The sequence below is a fragment of the Glossina fuscipes genome, unplaced genomic scaffold (genome assembly GCF_014805625.2).
Source record: "Glossina fuscipes isolate IAEA_lab_2018 unplaced genomic scaffold, Yale_Gfus_2 87, whole genome shotgun sequence".
Classification (NCBI taxonomy): domain Eukaryota; kingdom Metazoa; phylum Arthropoda; class Insecta; order Diptera; family Glossinidae; genus Glossina; species Glossina fuscipes.
In genome coordinates, this window is record NW_023998441.1 from 852,367 (window position 1) to 873,901 (window position 21,535).

General features: G+C 35.9%; 1 long non-coding RNA gene across 1 annotated transcript; it reads left to right on the plus strand.

Annotated features, from left to right (window-relative positions):
- Positions 1 to 15,852: 15,852 nt before the first annotated feature.
- Positions 15,853 to 16,310, plus strand: LOC119638309. Its single transcript, XR_005247418.1, has 3 exons — positions 15,853 to 15,972; positions 16,027 to 16,102; positions 16,219 to 16,310. It is a non-coding gene; the product is annotated as an uncharacterized LOC119638309 (long non-coding RNA).
- The last annotated feature ends 5,225 nt before the right edge of the window (positions 16,311 to 21,535 follow it).

Sequence of the window (21,535 nt, forward strand, 5' to 3'; positions counted from 1 at the left end):
AGCTAGCAAAGTTACAACTCGTAGAATAGCGTCTGGTTCGTTACCTCTGAGTTCTCCTATGTCCGTTTCATCAGTGCAAGTTAGCGATTCCTTAAAGTCTACAAAGAATGTTAGCATTTCTGCTACTGCTGAGTCGGTCGGTAACTTAAAAGTTACAAAAAAGCCGGGAAGTCCTTCTGGCTTAAGCTATGCTGAAGTGGCAAGGGTATCTCGTCCCATTGATGTCACCCAATCTTCTCAGACGTCGTCGCCTAAAACTAATAATGGTAATAGTAAATCGTCCTCTCCTCCTGGCTGTTCGAATGTGAACGCCGGTCGCTAAACTAGGCACGTCGCACAACCTGTTCGTGCAAGTGTGGTTACCCCTTCTATATTTTGCCCAACTCTTAACTCCCTACCCTGCTGCTCCTAGTACAGATGACATATGCTTGAAGGCAGTTTCTCCCAGAAAGGCAATATTTGTGTCTAGACTGGCACCAGATACATCTGTTGATAACATAAAAAGTTATTTGACAGAGAAAGCCCTTTCTGTCAATTTAAAGCGCGTTAGTATTTCCAAATTGGCCCCTTCTCAATCTAGAGCTATCTCATCTTTTAAAATTATAGTTCCGACTGAAAATATGGATTTGATGTTAAATAAACCATTTTGACCGGTTGGATCCTTAATTAAGTAACTTATCCCTCGGGATCGACCCCGTAATGCTAATGCAGTAGCTTTTTCAAGTCGTTCATTACTCAGTATTTCATTGATTCGCGCAAGTTGGAAGACGTCGATTCGTTCACAGATTTAGGCGTTTTATTTGATTATAGGTTACGTTTCAATTTGCATATTGAGCTCTCGTTAAGCAAAGCTCGGTCCGCGCTTGGTTTTATAAAGTCTAAAGAGCTTGATGATATTACGGAAAGGCTTTACATTTGTTTGCTTAGACTCGAGTATGCCTCTGTTGTGTGTTCTCCTTCATATAGGTTCTACGTAGATTCAATTGAATCTGTTCAAAAGCAATTCTAGCTTGCCCTTAAGAATTTGGGTTGGGACACGATTGCCCCTCTTCCACCCTATGAAAATAGGTTGCTTCTGTTATCCTTAACGTCTCTTGAGAAACGTAGGTTTGTTCTTGGGGTTTTCTTCGTAATCAATTTAATAAATGGTACGATTGATTTGCCCGCATTATTTCATGAGATAGGCTTTAACGTCCCCAACCGCTTCTCTAGGCACTTTATCTTGATAAAGCTTAGTCGATGCAAATATAATTACGAAGTGTTTAACCCGCTCAGAGTTGTTTGCAAGAACCTTAATGACGTCTATCACTTATTCTCATTAACGGACTCTTTAAAGCAACATTGCTTAATACGCGCGATTTACCTATGTCGTACTTGAACTAACTTTTAAACTTAAAAAGTCATTATGAGTCGAAAATTAATTGTTGTTAACTATTATGGGTTGCCAAGCTTATGCATGTTTGCGATGGCTTAGGGGTTCACCTGCAATTTGGTCCTGTACCGGTTGTGGGTGTCTGTTCGAACAATCTGATTTCGAAGCTTTATTATCTTGTGTCCACGATTTTCAAGGAATTCTGTCGCCCCTGCACCACAACACTGGCTCCTGTGTCCAACAGAGCGGTTACTTCGGTGTTGTCAACTCTAGTGCGCGCGAACATCCTGTTATCGTGCTCCTGGGTAACAATCGCTGAGACTTCCTTTTGGTTAAAATTCTTATAGGCCTTTCTTTTCTGTCGAAGCATAAGGATTTTTCTAAATTTTCTTGTGAGCTCTCGTCTTTCTCGAATTTCCGCACTAAATATTTCACGGCGTTTCTGCTGGTAGTCTGCGATACTCTGTGCCAAACTTCTGCCTGTGGTGAATTCTTGTTCAAGCGGATTTTCTTCGCATCTTCCTTCTTTCTGTAGTTTTGTTATTGCTGTTGTTCCGGGTGGTGTCTCGCCTGGCAAGGGTTCCCGGCTTGCCTCGCCAGTCCGATGTTTTCCGATCGTGGTAGCGCACAATAGCTCTCGTTTTTGTCGCACACGAAACATACCATGTTGTGAAAAGGGCACCTACATCAATCTTCTCTAATGCTTTCCGCGGGATTTTTCAGAAACAAATCACTTAGCATACACACACGTAACATAGAGTGAAATGGCAGAAAGAAGTATTCTGTGCTGTATTTACTGCGGCTACTGGTGCTTGCCTGGAAATATGCTGTTCTAGTATTGTCTTTGCGGGCGTTGCTGCTTGCTTTGGCTGGTCTGCCCGTGCCGTCGTGGGTCTCCACTGGCGTCGTTCTTCCTGAAATTTTATTGGTATTGTAGGCGTTGGCCCCTCTCCCGTCGCTTCTCACAGCATCATTGCCTCCACGCTGCCTGTCTTTGCCTTTGTCATGCCGAGGCACAAAAGCTTCAACCGTTTCGCTGTGAGCCCCGTCACTCCTTTCCTGACCGATGTCATTTATATGCCTTTGTGTGCCTCTGTTTTCTTTTAACAGCTTCTCCCCCCTTTTGCATTCTGCTTTAAGCTCGGCAACGCTTTCCACCTTGGTGACAAGAGTGCTGCCAGGCTGGGCTTAACATAAAAATGTATCTTTCTCTATACTTCTTCTACTTTTTCGCTTTATGACCAAGCAAGATATTCATTTCTTTATTTATTTATTTTTTTTATGTTTACAGGGTATGCACATATGTGTGTGTGTTTCAGTGTATAGCCACTGTTATGGATTTCGTTTGGAGTAATAGTTAATGTTAGTAATTTTTTTTCTTCTAAATTTTTAAGAATTTTCTTCTAATTGCAATCGGTTCGAGTTACGTTGGGCGCCACTTTTTATTGTAACATATGCGACCAACGTAGGTCTACCACAACCTATCTCAATTCAGTATATATTGTATGCATACATCTACTATATTAAAATTTTCTTTTAAAACGCAATTATCGGGTATTTATCCCGCGTTGGTCGGCATTTTTATCAAAATGCGCGGCCAAGCTATCTATAACCAAGCAAAAAGATGCACTTATTGTTCTTCCTTCCCTTTGTTTCCTTTCTGTTTCTTTCCTTTTTCCATATAAAAGGAAAACAATATTAAAATGGCAAAACTCTAAGTTTCACTTCGGTGGGCGCCATTTTTATTGTATGCACTCGACCAACGCGAAACAAAAAAAAAAGAAGGTGAAACAAATGAAATAAAAAAAATCATGTTCGGGTCACGTTTTCGTTGTTCGCCATCTCATGGTACGACCAACATCTATATATAAAAACTATGATTTTGAATTTATTTCTTTCGGGTTGCATTTCCGCCGGGCGCCATGCCAGAATGCGCGACCAACTTTAGTTACATTATACATACATAATTAATTCAGACATTTACATTATATATATATAATTAATTCAGATAGTCCGAAGTGCGTTGGGCGCCACTCCATTTCACTCGCGACCAACGTTTATTGTGAAAAAACGAAATTACATTAATATAACATGTATCATATCAATACACATATTTTATTAAGTCTTAAAAAAACAAAAACCCGACTATCCGGTTCAGTTTGCATTGGGCGCCGCTTCATTTTAATGACGGCCGACAACGTATATATATAAAAACTTTGAACGAATTAATATTATATACATCATATTCGCACCTGTACTGTACCAAATTTAACAAGAAAAATTTAGTATCAGGTTCGGTTCTTTCACGCGTTGGGCGCCACTTTATTATTATAACCGCGACCAACGCATATATAAAAATATTAAACGTACTACTACCAAAAAAAAAAATTAAATTTACTATGTCTGCCTTTCGTTGGGCGCCATTTTGTAACATAGCGACCAAATTATATCAACAATAACTAAAAATTAAATTCATTCTACACCGGGCTAAATTTTCGTTGGGCGCCATTTTTACTGTGCGTTTATGAAAAAAAAGATCACATCCATTATGTTCGAATTTCGTAGGGCGCCATTTCATTGTGCGACCAACGTCTACGAAAAAAAAGATCAAATCCATTACGTTCGAATTCCGTTGGGCGCAATTTTTATTACACATAACGATGTCTATGTACGGCCTAGCTCACGGCGGCAGAGCGATTGCCTCTTCATGCCTTGTACGCCGTACCGTATGTTAACAACAGAAAGAAACAAAGAAAAACATAAAATATGCAATATGGCACAACCTAATAGTTCTATAGATTTTCATTTCACTACTCGTCAATAGTATGCCAGTCGGTGTTTTGTCTTGTCTAACGTTCGCAGTCTCCCTACTTGTCCCTCACTTACGCTCCCTTCCCATGCCACGCCTCCGCAGAGGAGTCTTTTATTTACAGAAACATGATTTTGCTGTAATACACATATTATAAGCCACAACAATACCTCTTAATCCTCTTGTCACCTGTAACGCCCTTGAGTCTGCGACCGCCTGGTGACTCTCGCTCCTCTCCTTTGAATGATGGATGCATTCACCTGGCTTTGGCAACGTCGAAGCAAACAATCAGCTTGTTCGCCGTTCCTTCATTTAAACCACTCATTTAACTTTATTGGCAGGTTAATAAAATTTATTTCAGTTTTTATTTCTTATTATGCCGATCGCTTTGTTTTTTTTTTCTTTCTCCCTTTTTTTTGTTTTACAATACAAATGAATTATATTTAATAAACGTTATTTTACATTCTATGTCGCTTCGACTGTACTCTTTTTCACAACCAAACAAAACGACTCATTTTTTTTTACTTATGCGCTTAACAATTATTTCCTTTTTTTTCTCTTTTACCTTCACGCTCCGTTGTCTAGTTCTTTCTTTTCTTTCTCTGTATTATTCCATATAGCGTAAAAAAAAAAATTCACAGTTGCCGTGACGACCCTGCAACCTTCAAATGAACTTGCTTCGATTTTGTTCCGTTTAAGCTTTTTCTGCCACCGTTTAAGTGAGCAAATCATTCCAATTTCTATGACATTTTTTTTTTCCTTCTTTTTCACGGAATCTTTTGAACTTCATCGAGAACCTTCTGCTTGTGCTTTCGTAACTATACTTAAATATTTACAATTTTTTTTCTCATTTCTTAACTTTTGCCTACATTTCTACTTGTTTTTATTGAATTTAATGCAAATATTCATAATTTTCTTCTCATTTCTTAGCTTTTGTCTACATTTTGCTGATTTTTCGTTTGCATTAGATTTTAATGTAAAAAAAATTTTATATAAAGCATTTTTTAACTACTTGTATCGAATATCGTTGTAAATCATTTGTAAAGGAAGTTTTCCTCTTATTGTTATGTTCTTGAAATGTGTTTTATATTTTCTATTGATTTACAGTCATTTTACTGGTATTGTTCTTTTGCTTGTTCTAATTTTTCTTTTTCTCACAAAACAAAAAGTTTTCTCGTCCGCAAAATAGTACTACAACATTTCACTGCTGTTTTTCGACTCTCCAAAAGATCAATTATCAAAAACCCACCACTGAATTTCTTCGTATAATTTTCTCTTTATTCTGTTTTTTTGCTTTGCATACCTAGCGGCTAGCCGATATTTTTCAAAAAAAAAAAGAGAAAAATTATGCGATGTAATATAACGGCATGCCCCCCCCACGCTGAACTTTGTTCGCGGACGTTACAAAGTTTTGGGTTGATTGCTTGGTGAAGTATTATTAGAATGTATATCCAGTTCCACATGAACTTTAATCAAATAGTTTCTTCGTGCGGTTAAAAGAGTTTTTCCTGCTTGAGTTTAATAACGTCAACCATCGGAGACTGAAATAAATATTATAAGCAGCGATTTGTTAAATAAAAAAATAAATAAATTCAAACTTACCATTGGAATATAGCGAGAAGGCGCGGAGCGGAGGACTTGAACCTCCTTTCGTGAAAAAGTCAATCTACGCCGCCACAGTTGGCTTCACGCGTTTCCCTATCTCACTGCCCATCATATGCTGCATCATACATGTGTAAAATATGTTATACGCTAGGTGGAACGTCTTGTGCACTTCAGTTTTTGGAAACGCCGGTTTCAGGCATCTTCTGCACACTGGGCTAGATCCTCGATGCACACCTGACACCGCAGCTGCCCACCGATGTACCGCGCTATAGCGTATCCTGTGAGCAGCCACAGGTACATTTCCTCTTTGTTGCTGAGCCAATTTTGTATCAGGTCGCTGTATACCACCCCATCACGGTCGAACGACACGAATTCTCCTTCATCCTGGTCCCCAATTTCATAGTCCATCTTGTTGATGAAGAGGTACTCGTCGTCAGACATGAAGCCGCTAGACCATTGAGACAACTGGAAGTCCCTTAGTTTCCCCAAAAGCGCCATGATCTCTCCTGACGAATTCGTTCTTTTCCGCCTGCCGACGGCTAGATTGGAGAACACCTTCTGCAACGGGTCCTGGTTTGTCTTGTATGGCTTTACAGTTACGTCAGGGTAGGCCGATTATAACTCCATAACTTTAATAAAGTTTTTTATGGTAAGTCGTGTGTCAACAGCAACCATGTCCGCTTTTAAGCACTTCTCTAAATATGTCGCCACTTCTTCCAGCACACTTGTTTGTTCCATCCAGTTTTTTCTGCTGATGGCCTCCCGGTGCGTTATGTTCGCCAACTTCATGATGTTGCTGATGAAGTTGCACGAACTCTGCGCCTGGACGACATCAATACCCACCTCGTTTGCGTTTATCGCCGCCTGCAGTGATGCCACCTGCACACCGTGGAAGAACTGTACGGCTTGTATCCTTCCAAACGGCTTGGTATTAAACAACATGCAATCTCTCAAGGCCCAGATTTGGGACCTGCACGTGTGCAAACGGAAACGGCAAACATGGTATTTTTCCTGTTGTACACTCAGACAGAATAGTATATCATTTATCATTTAGTTACAAACCAAACTCCCGTTGATTGTCAAGATTATGATGTTTTTGGTTACCCATATGACCAAATATTTAGAAACGTATGTGGACCGTCTTTTTGTAATAGACCAATTGTTCACTAACTTTGTGGACATATATACCAAAGTTGTTGTCAACGAAACTGAACCGAATTTAGCTCCCAGCGAAGATGAATTCTTAAAATTGATTCTAAAATTTCTTGAATTCATTCAACTTACTATGACACACACAATTTTTAAAGCTTCATTATTTCGTTTCATTTCAATCAATCTTAACAAAAAAAGAATATTTTATAACTTATCTCTGTAATCGGGTAATGTACTCTCGTTGTGCCTGGTCCATTCATTGCGCTTATCAGACCCCACTTGGTCGATAGAGCCAAGTCCAGCGCTTCGTAGAGAAAATCCAGTGTCGCTAAGATGAATTTTTGAGTTTTCGCTGATAATTGAACGCGCTAATTGCAATATCGAGCGATTAACCCTTTCTGCACCATTAGTTTGCAGTTTTAACATGTTGGAAACCATACTTGCGTAGGAAGTCTTGGAAAGCTACCGAAGTAAATTGTTTACTGTTGTCCGAGTCTACGCCAAACACGTGAAAAACTTCTTGCTTTAAGTGTTTAATCAGTTATCCGGCACTTGCTTTTCGTACTGGCTGTAATACATTAAATTTTGAAAAATGGTCTAAACAAACAAAAATGTAGGCGTTATCATCTCTCGTTCTAGGCTATGGCCCCATAAAATCGATATATGTGCGTTAGAAAAGTCGTTCGATTATTTGTTGCAGTCCCATCAGTGGTCTTCGAGTATTACCAGTTTTAATGTATTTACACAGCTCGGAGTTTTTGTCTCCAATTTCTACGTCAGATGTCATCCCAGACAAAAAATAATCCTTATGTTTTAAGGTTTTCAGTGTTTTATGGATACCTCCATGTGGTGAACAATGAGCTGTTGTCACCTAAAAGTGTGTGAGCCGTGTAGGCGCCCATAGTTTCCGTGTATTATCATCGTGAAATTCATCTCCGATCCAAAAAGCTGTACTTTTATACGCAAAGCCACGTGGTATACAGAGATTCGGTAAACTATCGTGATTATTTTCAATTGTTTGTTTGATTTGCACAGATTCTTCGGAAGAGAATCTAAATCAAGACCCAACAAGCGATCATTTGTTGCCATTGTATGCATACGAGATTGTCTGCCAAATACGATATTTTCACTGCCAGTAAGGTGCTCAATATGAAAATCATAAGATTGCAACTTGACACACCACTTAGCCACTCCTCTAAATAAATCTTTTTGTGACATAAGCCACTTCAAGATAGAATGATCCGTAAAGATGGTATATGGTAAACCTTCAATGTATGGTCAAAATTTTGCTACGCTTAGCTTGGCTGCGCAGGATTCTAGCTCTGTGACCGCGTAATTTTTCTGTAGTTTATTTATCTTAGCAGACATCTAAGTGATACGCGATTTTCACCATCGTCGTTTTGAATAACAGTCCCCCTACGCTGTCTCTGGATGCATCCAAATGTTTCTTAATAGAAGCATTTGAACATCCATACATCGGATGTATTTAAAACTGGAGCCATAATAACAGATTCAATCCTTCGAAAGCGAGCAATGCGTGTTCTATTAACGAAAAATCTTTTAATCGATTTTTGGTCAGACGATCATATATCGACGAGTAATTTCGGTTAAATCTGCGGTACCAAGCGGTCATACCAAGGAGCCGTGTGTTAATTAAACTGGCCAGAGCTCCCGGAATTTTCTGCCAGCCTGACGAGTCCCGTCGACTGAAATTGACAATAACTCTTATTCTTTCCACAAAAAAAACAGACCATATCACGAAAACTGCATTCACAACGATCTTCGTGTAGCTTTTCTGTAGGGTGTTTAAGGAAAGTGTTCCTAACAAACACAACATGAGTGAAATGGTGAGGAGCAAAAAAATCTATTGCCTGGATTTCTGCCTTTTTACATTCAGATTTTAATACGTGGCTTCAACAATAACTATAAGCCTTGCTAGGCTCGGCTTACATTTAATAATCTTCATCAGTTCTTGTTCCGGCATGTTTCTATTCGTACTAAATGTCAAGTTCCGCGTAATAGTCCTCGAAATATTCAATTGGTTGTTACTTATGCTGCATGGTTTGCCTGATTAATTCATAGTCGGAGTTGGCTGTTTTGAATTGTTCCAATAATTCCCTTTTCAGTGCGAAATAGACAAACGTTGAATGAACCTTATGGTTTTCTAACACCCGTCAATACTATTTGTTCTCAGTGCCAGTGAACAAGCAATTGAAATCAGCAAACAGTTTTTCGAAACTAATCTGATGCTGATGATGTTAACGCAGCTTTTAAATTCTAAAAATAAAGCTTTCGACAATAATACATTTGGGGCACCCGTTGAACTTAACATGCCAACGATTCAAGTCGATATTCTACTTATGACCACCAATATCAAGTTTGGCTGAGAGTTCAAGCTGGTGGTATCGTGAACTTGAGTGGAAGCTTTTACTTTTCCGTTCTGCTTTATTTTATTGTTTCGAGACTTCTACAAGTTGTTTTAATATATTCATTATTGCTGGTTTCCATCTTGCCTGCTCTCTGTTAATGTTATTTGTTGCGATGTTGTTTTCTTTAAATTTTAGTATATACATAGCGTAGCGTGCATCTATAAAGAACCAATTATAAACAAATAAACAAAAAGGAAAGAAATGCAAAAGTAAACGTTGAAAAACGTACGATTACAGGGATGCCGCATTCGCATTTTATCAAAAAACAAAAATGCAAGCATGAAACTACAATAAACGCCCTTTACCAATAACTTATATTTGTAGTATAATTTTTCTAGAATAAGGATTTTTGTAAATATTCATAATAAATATTCGTAAAAAAATAATATATAAGTTGCAAATTTTCTAATAAAGGAATCAATTCAATATTGACAGTTCAAGACGAGCTTGTCTTGGCGTATTAGAACTATAAAAAATAAAGTACAATTGAATTACTTTAACTACATAGGGATGCTCTTAGGGGAAATGTGTTTCTTCCAAATAGAATACAATGTGAAGGCATAATAAGAAATGATTCAATTTTGTGGCATATTAATTATTAAGCAAATTAATTATAAAAAAATAAAGTTGAAAAAAGGCAAAAGAATGTATGGGTCTAATAAACTGCTGAACGCACCATGTACAGAAAAGCTGTGTCGTCTACGCAAACACGGCAGTAGACGAAAATAAAATTACCTGAAAACATAAAAAACGGTGAAAAATCTCCCCAAAAATTGAATTTATCAATTTCATTTAATTAGTTTTAAAAAGCATTTAATTAATAGTGTATGCATACAATCTACCGTACACTGATGATGACATCTTATTATAAAATTTATAGTTATTGTACACCTGCGCTATAGTCATATTGGCGGCATTACATCTGCAAATATGTGCGCCGCCATATTATTTTATTATACAGTCAAACCTGTTTTTGTGCGATAGATAGGGACCGCAGAAAAAAAACCGCACAAAAAAAATATTCAAAAACTTCATAAATAGCTATAAGAAATAATTTTTCACAGCATATTAAAGAAAATTTTTTTTATGCGGGAAAGAGGGACCTCATAAAAAAGTCTCACTTAGAAAATATGTCAAAGCTTTACGAAATAGCAAGAAAGTGCTTTCCAAACAAAATAAATAATTAAATTACACATTGAAACATTTAAAAAAATTTTTTTTTACTAATTTTAAACAAGGAGAAATTTTCAAAATGTACATAATTCAATACTACTCGTCGTAGTTCAAAACGCGCATATTTTTGCGATGAACTGGTTCGTAATCGCTTTCGTCACTTGAAGATACTACAGTTGATTTATTTTTTGTTAACATGTATGATATTCTTTTACCACTTTTGTTTGTTGCAGAATTTTTAGATTCATTTATTCTACTTGCACGTTTTTGTATGGCTCTTATAGTGGATTCACCTAATTTATATTCTTTACCAAGAGCTGTGGATCCTTCACCATCTGCTAGTCTATTTAATATTGCAATTTTAGTTTCTAATGTAATTGTATTTCTTTTCACTTTTTTTTGGTTACGATTATTCATTTTAAGGGAGTACTTATGACTAAAAATAAAATAAAAATCATAAAAACCTATATTTAAATAGGGAAAACAATTAATTTACCTTTAATCTCACTATAAAATTAATCCTGACTTAATGGCTAAAAGATCAGCAATTAACTAAAGTTATTAGATGGCGCAGTATGTATTGAAATTGGCTGATGCAATATATGCATAAGAACATTGAGCATGCCTAATGAAACAGGCTGATGCAATAGGTATGAAAATGGCTGTTGCAATGTGTACATACATCCTGATATCAAAAAAAGTGATGCCAACACAGTTCAGATTGATCTAACCTCTCGGCGAAATTCAATGTGTCGATATTCATATACCGCACAAAAAAAGAATCCCACAAAAAGAATCGCACAAAAAGAATCGCACAAAAAAAGCGCATAAAAAAAGATCGCACAAAAACAGGTTTGACTGTAATAGCCATTGTTTTTTTGGGATATGAAAAGATCTTAACTTTATTTAACACTGTATAAATTTTTAATACAATAAGGAAGTTTATTGTTTTGCACATTTGCTTATACTTTGTTTATATATAATAAATTTATTCTTTACATATCTTAAATTTATTCAAACAATAGAAATTTTTAATGCAATATCAAATTTTATTTGGTATATCCTTTTTTATTAACAATATGTTTTGTGAGGAACAAATGTCGTCCCTCGTTTCGGCCTCACAGGTTCTCCGTCTCTGACGGGGGAGTGCTAGAGTAAGTTGGGTTAAGAACAGGGTTAAGTAACCTGCTAGACGGACGACCGGGTTTAGAAAACCACTGCCAGAAACGGACTTTTCTGATTGGGATATGGTAAAGGTGCCAAAAGGCCGCACATAACTCGCTACCAATTAAGAGCCTGCCAATAAGAGAGAGAGAGTTAACCAACAAATTAAATTTGGCGATTTAAGAGAGTAATTAAATTTGGCGACTTAAGAGAGAGATTGTGTATGTACTGCATATCGTTAGCAAATAGTTAAAATTCTCTGCTCTCTCAAAATAACGAAATTCTCTCATTACCAGAATTTCTAACGGAGAGAGCAAGATATGAGTGATGAGAGAAAAAATAGCCCCTAGTCAAAAACCATTCGTCTAGGTCTCGTTCTTTTTTCGCTTCGGCCCATACTGCTTTCAATTCATTTAAACCTGCAAAATGTTCGTCCATTTTGTCAGTGCTGTCGAAACCTAACAAGTCCTCGTCGATAATCGTAGTCTGTCCGTTCTCAATGGAAGGATGCACAGAGCCGTCAAATCGAGGTTAAAGGGCGATTCAAGCAAAACCTTGTCGATAGCTTTCGCACAGTTTTCAAAATGAAGGTAAGGTGTCTTAAGAACGAAACGCAATTAAGGTACTCTACCTATGAAGCGTACATGTTTAAAAAAAGACTGTTGACAAAGGAGTAATGATGTAGTGAAAGATAGTCCTCTTATCTTTCAGCCTACGTGCAAGACACACAAGACAAATTTTTCAAATATACATTAAAATCGTTATTACTTGCATTAGCAAAAACAACAATATTATTGAGAGCTACAGCATCACTATCATTGAACAGCCTGTTATACGAGAGCAAGTGTCTACTCATCGTCGCCTTTATCGCTGTGAGGAGAAGCTGTAAACTACGTCTTGTCCCAATTATTTTGATATTGTACGTACGCTTATTTTCTCCAATTCTTGGGAAGAAGAATAACCTTCTTTAAAAACATCTGTCTGATCAGCATGGCGTTCCGAATACATTTAGTCAAACTGTCGATACATCAATTACTACTGACAAATGATAAATACAGGCTGAGCTCCAAACCATTAAAAGTCTTATATATAAAATAGGCCGCACAGCAGATACATTGTTGATGAACTTGAATAGCAGCAATGATCACTATTTGTACGTCTGTGTGGAAATCTCGATTACGACTTTAAAGTTTTTTTTACAAAGTACACCAAAATCCCCCTTCTTCACTTTATTAGTTTAAGCTATACGAAGTAAGCTTCGTTAAAGAGTTAGGGAGCATCTTTAACACCAACGAAATATTTTAGGCCAAGAACCACTATTAAGTATCTTACATTGCCCAAAAGTTAGTCATGTAACGACTTATTGAAATATGGCGTTGTAAAGGAAGTGTTTGAAGCCGACATGGTCCGATTTACTTTGAACAGCGTTCGTTCTTGGGGTCAAAACACATCAGTGTATCAAATTTCATCAAAACATCTCAAAATTTGCAGCCAGTAGCTTGAACACAAATTTACATGAAGAGACATCAGACGGACAGACAGGCTTAGATCAATTCAGATTCAAATCGGTGTAATAAAAGTTACATCCATCATAAGCTCTTCTGCGCACTACCTTAATATACCCTGTATCACAAATGGTGTAGGGTATAACAAATTCTGTCTTTCGAAATTATTTTTACCAAATTTTTAGAATTTAATATATAAGCTTTATGGAAAAATGATCAAGTTCAAGACTCTGGTTCGGCCAAAATTAAAAATTCCAGCGGTATTGATTTACATCACGTGCATCCATGTGGAAATACCTTTCAAGCGAGTTAAACAAATTGAAATTCTGTTTTTCGGAACTAGTTTTGCATATTTGAGGGTATTTTCATATAGATTCATCAATTATCGACAAAAATTATCTTACGTCTCCTAATTTGGACGGAGTAGCAAACTTCTAAATCTAAGCATAACTTTATCCTAACTACTACTTAACAGGACTAGTTACGACATTACGGCAAGCTCTGTTAACGCTGTTCTCTGTTCATAAAATTCGAGTTTATTTTGACATCCTTGACATCCTTTTATTTGAAATCCTACCTTGAAATAATAGCTTTCTAACCAGTATAGTGAAATGTAAAAGCTTAAGTTCGACTCCTTTTAGAATCAAAGTAACTTTTAAAAACGAATATAATATTGTAAAGTCTCCAGGGTAATGAAGATTTTCTTTACAATTTTCAATATTAAACTAAAATTCATATAACAAAAAAAACAAAAAAAACAAATTTTATATTGTAACATAACAAAAATGAAACCTATGACGTTAATATTTAAAAGTAAAATTACAAGGATATTTATAAGAAACTAGTGGAGCGTTAACAAAGATATATTAAGGAATCGAAAACAGAAGCAACTCTATTAAATGTATGATAAGAATTCAAGAAAGATCGACATGTAAGGAAATGCTGAAATGAAATCATGAACTTTCAGATGAACGTAATTGTAGTAGAACCATGATTAACTAGAAGCTGTTTAATTATTAGCTCCAACTCGAAAAAAAGTATAAGAAAAAAACAAGCGAAATTTGCAACATTTTTCCGCCATCCAAAGATCGGTTGCACCCAAATAAAATAAAATTTGTAAACCTTTATATTTCAAAAATGAAGTGGGTTGATATGAATAATGAAGAAAATCTCCAAAATCCATATGGATGGATATAATCGTTGGAAAATTGTAATTGCTTGGAAGATAATTACTTTTAATTTCTTGTTTCAAGTGAGTTATATTTAAGCAAATGATGATATACACCTGTAACGACGAACGATATCGCCCAAAAGGAGGTCAATCAATTTACCGTAGATTCCGAGGAATCAACAGAACTGGATCAAACGATTGCGCATTTGGAGATTAAATTGGAAACAATGGTTTCTGGAAGCCCTCCTCGATCTTTAAAATCGGTTGTATATTTAAAACCTGTAATGGTTTTCAGATTTTTTCCAATATCAACGGATGGAACTGCGAACGAAGAGAAGAAAAGAAAGAAAGATATGATATTATCACCAAGAACTATGTGAAACCAGTAATGTCCTGATTTTTAGTTGTATCTAGCTTGAAAGATGACCAACGATATAAGGATAAGATTGAAGAACACGAATGGTTCAGTTGTGGCCCAACGTCACGTTTGGATACAATTAAACTGTGCGGTTTCGGACGACGACCATGATCGAAAAAATTTATTGTCGGAAAAGAACAATGGTAAACAAAAAAATTGTGTTGAAGGTAATAATATCATTAACCACGAGTTTAAAGAATATCGTATTCAAAAAGCTAAAACAATTTCTTATATTTTCCCAATTGTAAAATTACATCCGTACATTCAAACTTGAATAAGCAAATAAATGTTCTTAATTTAGGTGAAATTTCTAAACCTGGCTTGTTAGTATATCTAGCCAATCGTCGTCTGAGCCAACGCGATCGTGAAGCCATTATGCGGTACTTACGTATACATCTGGTTAACAGTAACAGCAACAAATTTAGCAAACCTCCCAAACGCAAGTCGATATGATTTCGAATAATATATTCATAAATCAATTACAAAATCTTGAAAATTTGGCTATCGTGCAGCAAACCGTTTTTGTCGTTTGTTTGCTTTATGTTTTATGTTTGTATGAAAAACACAAGTAAAATATAAAGGGAGAAACCATGCCAGTTGAATTTGTATGAAAAACACAAGTAAAATATCCATGAATGAAACATTATTTTAGCTTAAACGTTGTTAGACCAAAAATGAAAGCATTTTTAGTCTTGTTATGAAAACACGTTACTTTCTCAAAAAGATCAGTAATTTTTAAAAGTCTTTCTTAAAAGGTAAAGGCTTAGATATCGTTATAGTATCTTTTTGAAAAAAATAACTAACGAGTTTATTTTCATACGAAGTTAGATTGCTCACCGTGTAGGTTGAAAACAAGCAGTCTTACTCACTTGACTCAACCATTTGGTTGCGTGTTGGTTCATTTTCAATATGTAAACAACCATTTGGTTGCGTGTTGGTTTATTTTCAATATGTAAACTATTTGGTTGCGTGTCGGTTTATTTTCAATTTATAAACACAACTCATCAGGAAATAGAGGAAGACAAGTTGGCAATAAGAAAGAAAACGCTGTTTAGTTCTTCAACAACTGCCGAAGAAAAAACTGGTAAACGTCTAGAAGAAATATGAAACATTATAAGTAAATGTTAAACGCGTGCAAAGAATTAACTTAAAATCGTCGAAGTATCCGATATTGGTAAGAAAACTATGTAATAATTGTGAAATTAAAAATAGAAGTTAAAATTTGAAGGAAAGAAAACGTTCAGTAATCAATTCAGCAGAGAGATATATGTAAAACGAGATTATTATTTTATACTCTGTAAACTGTAAGTATGTACTTTTTTGAAGCCGAAAGTACATTTTATCGTAATTTTATATTCATTTTATTATTTATACATTTCTACATTGATTTATGATCCTAACTTTTATTTGCACAAAATAGAATGCTGGCAAAGATTGGATAGGATGGCATGGCAATATTGCTAAATTTACGACAAATTTATATTTCTTCAACTATGGTTTATGCTGGAGCACGTTTCTCAGTACGTCTGGAGCAAAAACCGCCGTCCTCACCAACGATTATCTAGCTTCGGAACAATAGCTCAAGATAAAAAAAATAATATAAATATTACATTATTAATTCTAAATTCTTTATCACGATATGCAGCCTTGCTACGAAGTAGTTTGTCCAATTTCTCTGGTAGTCTTGCCACCGAAGATGGCAGCGGAATGACAACAAGTGTGAATAGCAAATCGAGTGTACCTGAAATACTATATGAAACCAGAGAGCGTAACATTAAATTGACCACTGAGGTGGAATCTTTAAAGCAACATTGTAATAAGTGGATATCAGACTAGCTTATTGAATTACTCTCAGATGCTTCTAGATTAAGGTGGATTTCAGGCCCGCTTATTAATTATTATTAAAAATCACAATTAATCAAACAGTTTTTGAAAATCCTCTCGAATTGGCAGATGATATAAGACAACACAATTGTAAATTATAAGCTTGGCATTTGTCTTTGTATTCAGCTGTTTGGCAAAAACGTTAAGGTCTTTGCGTTGGTGACTCTGCTTAACGAGGGTCTATGTGCTTTGTTGTTGGCCTGATACTTGTAGCAGTTGCGGCAAGACGACTCTTGTTGAATTTGTACATAATCCAGTTTTGATGTTTATTTCCTTGCCAATATGTTTTGTTGTTTGCATAAACGATGTACAGCTGATTCAAAATACTAAAGCTAAACGGATGATTGAAGCATTTGAGATTTTAGTATGCCAAAGCAAAGTTTGACATCTCTCGCGAAATATCTTTGAAATACAAATTAATACACATAATAATTTGCCTGGTGACTGTCGGTTTTACATCATAGGTGTAGCAGTTTCATTTGATCATTTAATACCGACTTCAGTAATCCAAGCACAGGTTCCAAATACTATGATTTTTAATATCTTTAGTATACGTTGTTTTGTTGCATTCTATGACTGAGAATTCATGTTTGAATACATCTTTGTGTAGGGGCTAACTTGCTACAATTACTCATGTTATAATGAACGGTGATAAGCAGACTGGGGTTAGCATTATGAGAATTGAACCCAAACGTTTTGATGTGGTGGTGTAAGTTCACTAGCGTAAAATTTGATCTAAGCTTATCAGGTTTTTGCTCAATGCTGTGCATTGGTTTATTTCTATACACTTACTTGTTTAAGTGGATATATAAGCCATCCTATTGGAGGAGAATAAATATTTTCAATATTTACATTCTAACAAATGGTCGCTCATCCACTTATCCTTTAATTTGCCAGAATTCGAGGATAGATTGTTTACTTCTCCTTCAATTTGCCAGAATTCGAAGATAGATTGTTTACTTCTTCTTTAATTTGCCAGAATTCAAAAACATTCTTGGAACATGTTTAGCTTGCACGGTGTCCGTATTGCCTATTAATGCCTTGCCATATACGTTCAAAACTTTGCCAGTTGCTGCTGGCCAAGCAAGCCAAACCAATTTCCAAGCTTGAACGCGGAATTTGGAATAAACTACTTTGCTTTCTTATAATTTGAGAAGTGGGGGAGAGTGTATTTAGCAGCTGTTCTGGCTATGTGATACAAAAAAAGCTACAGTCATCAACCAATACTGAATCGCATCACACAGGCGATGCCAAGCCAACCGAAAACAAAGGTTGCTTTTCAGACACATGAGAACCTTGCCACTATATTCTACTTGCACATTTTCTTGTTCTTGTTTTTGTTGAAACGTTTAAAACCATTTTCCTACCGGTTTCAATCAAAAAATTGATAATTTTCGTAAACGATTCGATAGAAACTTTGAATATTAATTGTTTAGTTACGTCACTTACTTCATCTGTGATAGCCATCTTTTAAGCTACGCTTGTACAACTTGGTTGGTTTTCTTCAGGAGCAGTTTTTTTATATTTGCTCGCACTTTTTTCACGGAATCGTCTTTGTCTTCCATACCGTAATTTTAATTTTCTGCTGCTGGGCATAAATTCTCTTTGGCGAAATAATTTATAATGTTAAGTATAAATTCTTCCCCGAGCTTAACTTAGCTTGGTGAGCCTACTTCCCTCTTGTTGAATTCCTAAAAGCAAAGAATGATGTTTTCCGTTGGTTGAGAACCCCGAACGTAAAGAATGATAATAAAATCTTTTGCTCGATTACTTATCGCTTTAAAAATGTGAGAATACGCAACCGCGCTCAAAAGGACAGATCTTCCAAATTCTTCAATAAATACTCGATTGGCGAGAAACCTGAAGAAAAACTACGGGAAAAGTAAATTAAACGGCTTGCGATTAAAACGTTTGAAGATAGATTGGATACATCAAGGCCCTAATCTTTGCAGAAACGTTGACAACACTGGCCCCCGACTTTGCATAAACAAAAAACACATAGTTTTTGTTTGAAACTAATTAGTCCATGTTTAGGTAAGATGCTAAGTTAGAAAATAGGGGAGTCTACCCATTGAGTGAGTTTTTTTATTCTCTTACGGATTGGAAAGAGTTGCTAGTGCCCACAGAATGTCAAATTCTAATTGTAGTACCAACAAATTCCTCAAATCTCGTATAGATAACTTGGTGCTAGACTTAATAAGAGATTTTAAATCAGCAAATTCATTTCTATTGGAAAATATAATTAACAAAAAAATTTTGTTAAAAATTAGTGAGAAACAATAGAAATTGAATAATTTGCTTGCTATTTGCCTGCCAGCCTCTGTGTGTGTGTGTGTGTGTGTGCACGAGAATATGTGTATCTGTAAAAATTATTAGTTCTTGCGTCATTTCTTAATATTACTATTTATTTATTACTAAAATTCATAGGAAGCGGTTTCCTCATCACTTTACACATACATACATACACATTGTGTACATACACACTAACAAAATCCAAAACCTTGGTGCAAACGTTATTCATAACAGTGACCCAAAATTTCTGCTATTGAAAATCTAATCACCAAAAGGCCTACATGATCAAGGAATATCTCAAGCAGCATTTGAATTGTTTCACGTAACATATGGCATGTGGCATAGTCTTGTTCAAAGTTCAAATATACATAACTTTATTTTTAATTTATAAAAATACTAATGTGTTAACATCTGAATTTAAGTAGAAATTTGCAAAACTTTTTAAAATAAATTGCAAATCAATCCCCGTTTTGGATTATGTAAATAAAAGCCAAACTTTTAATGTTCATAAAACATGTTAAAGTGGATTTACCATATTTTTTATTTCGTCTCAATTCAACTTGAAGATACAAAAGATATGCCGCTTTTTATTTCCTCACCTATTCATCTCAGTTGGAAGATCTCTGACGAAACGACCATTGTAACGTTTTTACCTTTTTTAAGACTCAGTGAGGAAGAGAAAGTAAAGTATGAGTAACTTTTGGAATACCTAGAAGCCCGTACAATAGATTGTGGTCAAGATTCAGAAAAGCCAATATCGCTAATATTCGTAGAGCAAGTAGATTTAAAGGTATATCTAATATGTGCAGAAGTCTTTTTTGGCACGAAATTCAAATGATCGCCCTCTTTGTGGTGGTGAGCAGTTGAAGAGAAAGTATTCGCACGAGTTACATTAACACTTAAAAAAAAAAAAAATTGGGACCAACCGGTGCCCCAGAACGGCAAGGTAGGCTGCTATGACACTCGCGACGTATCCGTTTGTTTTTAACAACTCGCGATATCGGAAGAAGGAAAAAATCCAATAACACGTGTTCGAACAATCGATAATAAAAAATTCCAACGGAAAGTCGGGTCACCACGCTGGTTTCCCTCCTACGCCTCTTAGATTTCATTTGTATATCTTAACCTCCGTGTAAATAAATAAAGAGTAAATAAGAACGTACCCGAAGGTCCAAGTAATTTTTATTCAATAAATATTCTTGGAAAGAGTCGCGGAGTGGCTGAGCTTACCCTGTCCAAGAAGACTCGTTACAAATAAATTCCAAGACTTAAGTCTTGAAGCACTAGGGTCTACAGCTATCGGCTTTTATGAGATTTGAATCCGCGAGCATTGAGTTCTACTTGCGAAATTTCCTTTGTCAACAAAACAAAAACTGACTTGCTAGAATGATATAAATTTCCATATTTGCTACATGAAAATATTAAAACTTCCGCGGAAATTTCGGAAGCTCTCAAGGAAAACCAAGGTATTACTTAAGAGTAACTCGTCTCTAGGCTCGCTCTCATGACGGATTCAAAACGCCACTTGGCCAATCTGCGATGCACATCAGAGAGGACAATGGTGACAAGTCAAAAGTATCAGAGCAGAGGGATACGACGCTTTTAATCGAGACACTAGCAAGACGAAGGCCGAAGAATATTTTCCCGACTTTCATTGTAGTTCTACAAACCTATGCATTTTGTGTAACTATAGTTTTTTATCGTGTCATGATCGCTTATCTGATTATTCCGTTGCCTTACGGCGCCCTGGAGAAAGATGATCCGCTTAACTGGTTGATGAATTTGTTTGTCTACTTACAAACGAAAAGTCAATCAATAAAATTCAAGCAAATATCAAATACGTGGAAAGTACGCAAGGTATGAATACATTTTTGAAAAAAGAATGCCGGGATCTTTCTTTTCAAAAACTTTGTCTTCACATCATATTGAAATTGAGTTTTCCTATCAGCCGATCTAAGTTTTTTTGTTTGCCCGTCTAATGTATTTTCGTTTTCGAGAAGCATTATTGACCACTATTGGTTGGGATGCAATCACTTTTTCGGCCAGCTTCTAGGTGTAGGGTATTTAACGGCGTGTCCTGGCCTGCTACAGTATTTTTGCTTACTATATTTGCATTCGTTCGCTAAACTTTTTCTGCGGCTTTTTAGGCGGCTCCAATAATTATTTGTACTAAATTTCTAACCAATATCCGGTCTTGCTTATTGCGATATACCAACAACAAACATCCAGAATTTAAAGATTTGTAAAAGCTCTTTTTCCTTGACCTTTTTAATTTATGGCATTTTTATGTTCTCTGGAAAGTCTTCGATTTATATTTCCACCTCCTAAGTTTCGCATAAATCGCAGTGAAGAGAGTAACGAAATTCAAGTTAATAGGCGTCGGAAGTTATAAAAAATTTTTTTATATTGTTATGAAATTTGTTTTTACTAAGATACAGTCCGTATCACTGGATCGTGGATATTTTATTCAAGAGAAATACACTTCAAAGTTCTTTTGTTTTACTACTTTGTCTTTATGGAAAGAGAATATTCTTTTTTTTTTTGAAAATAGGATAAAATCG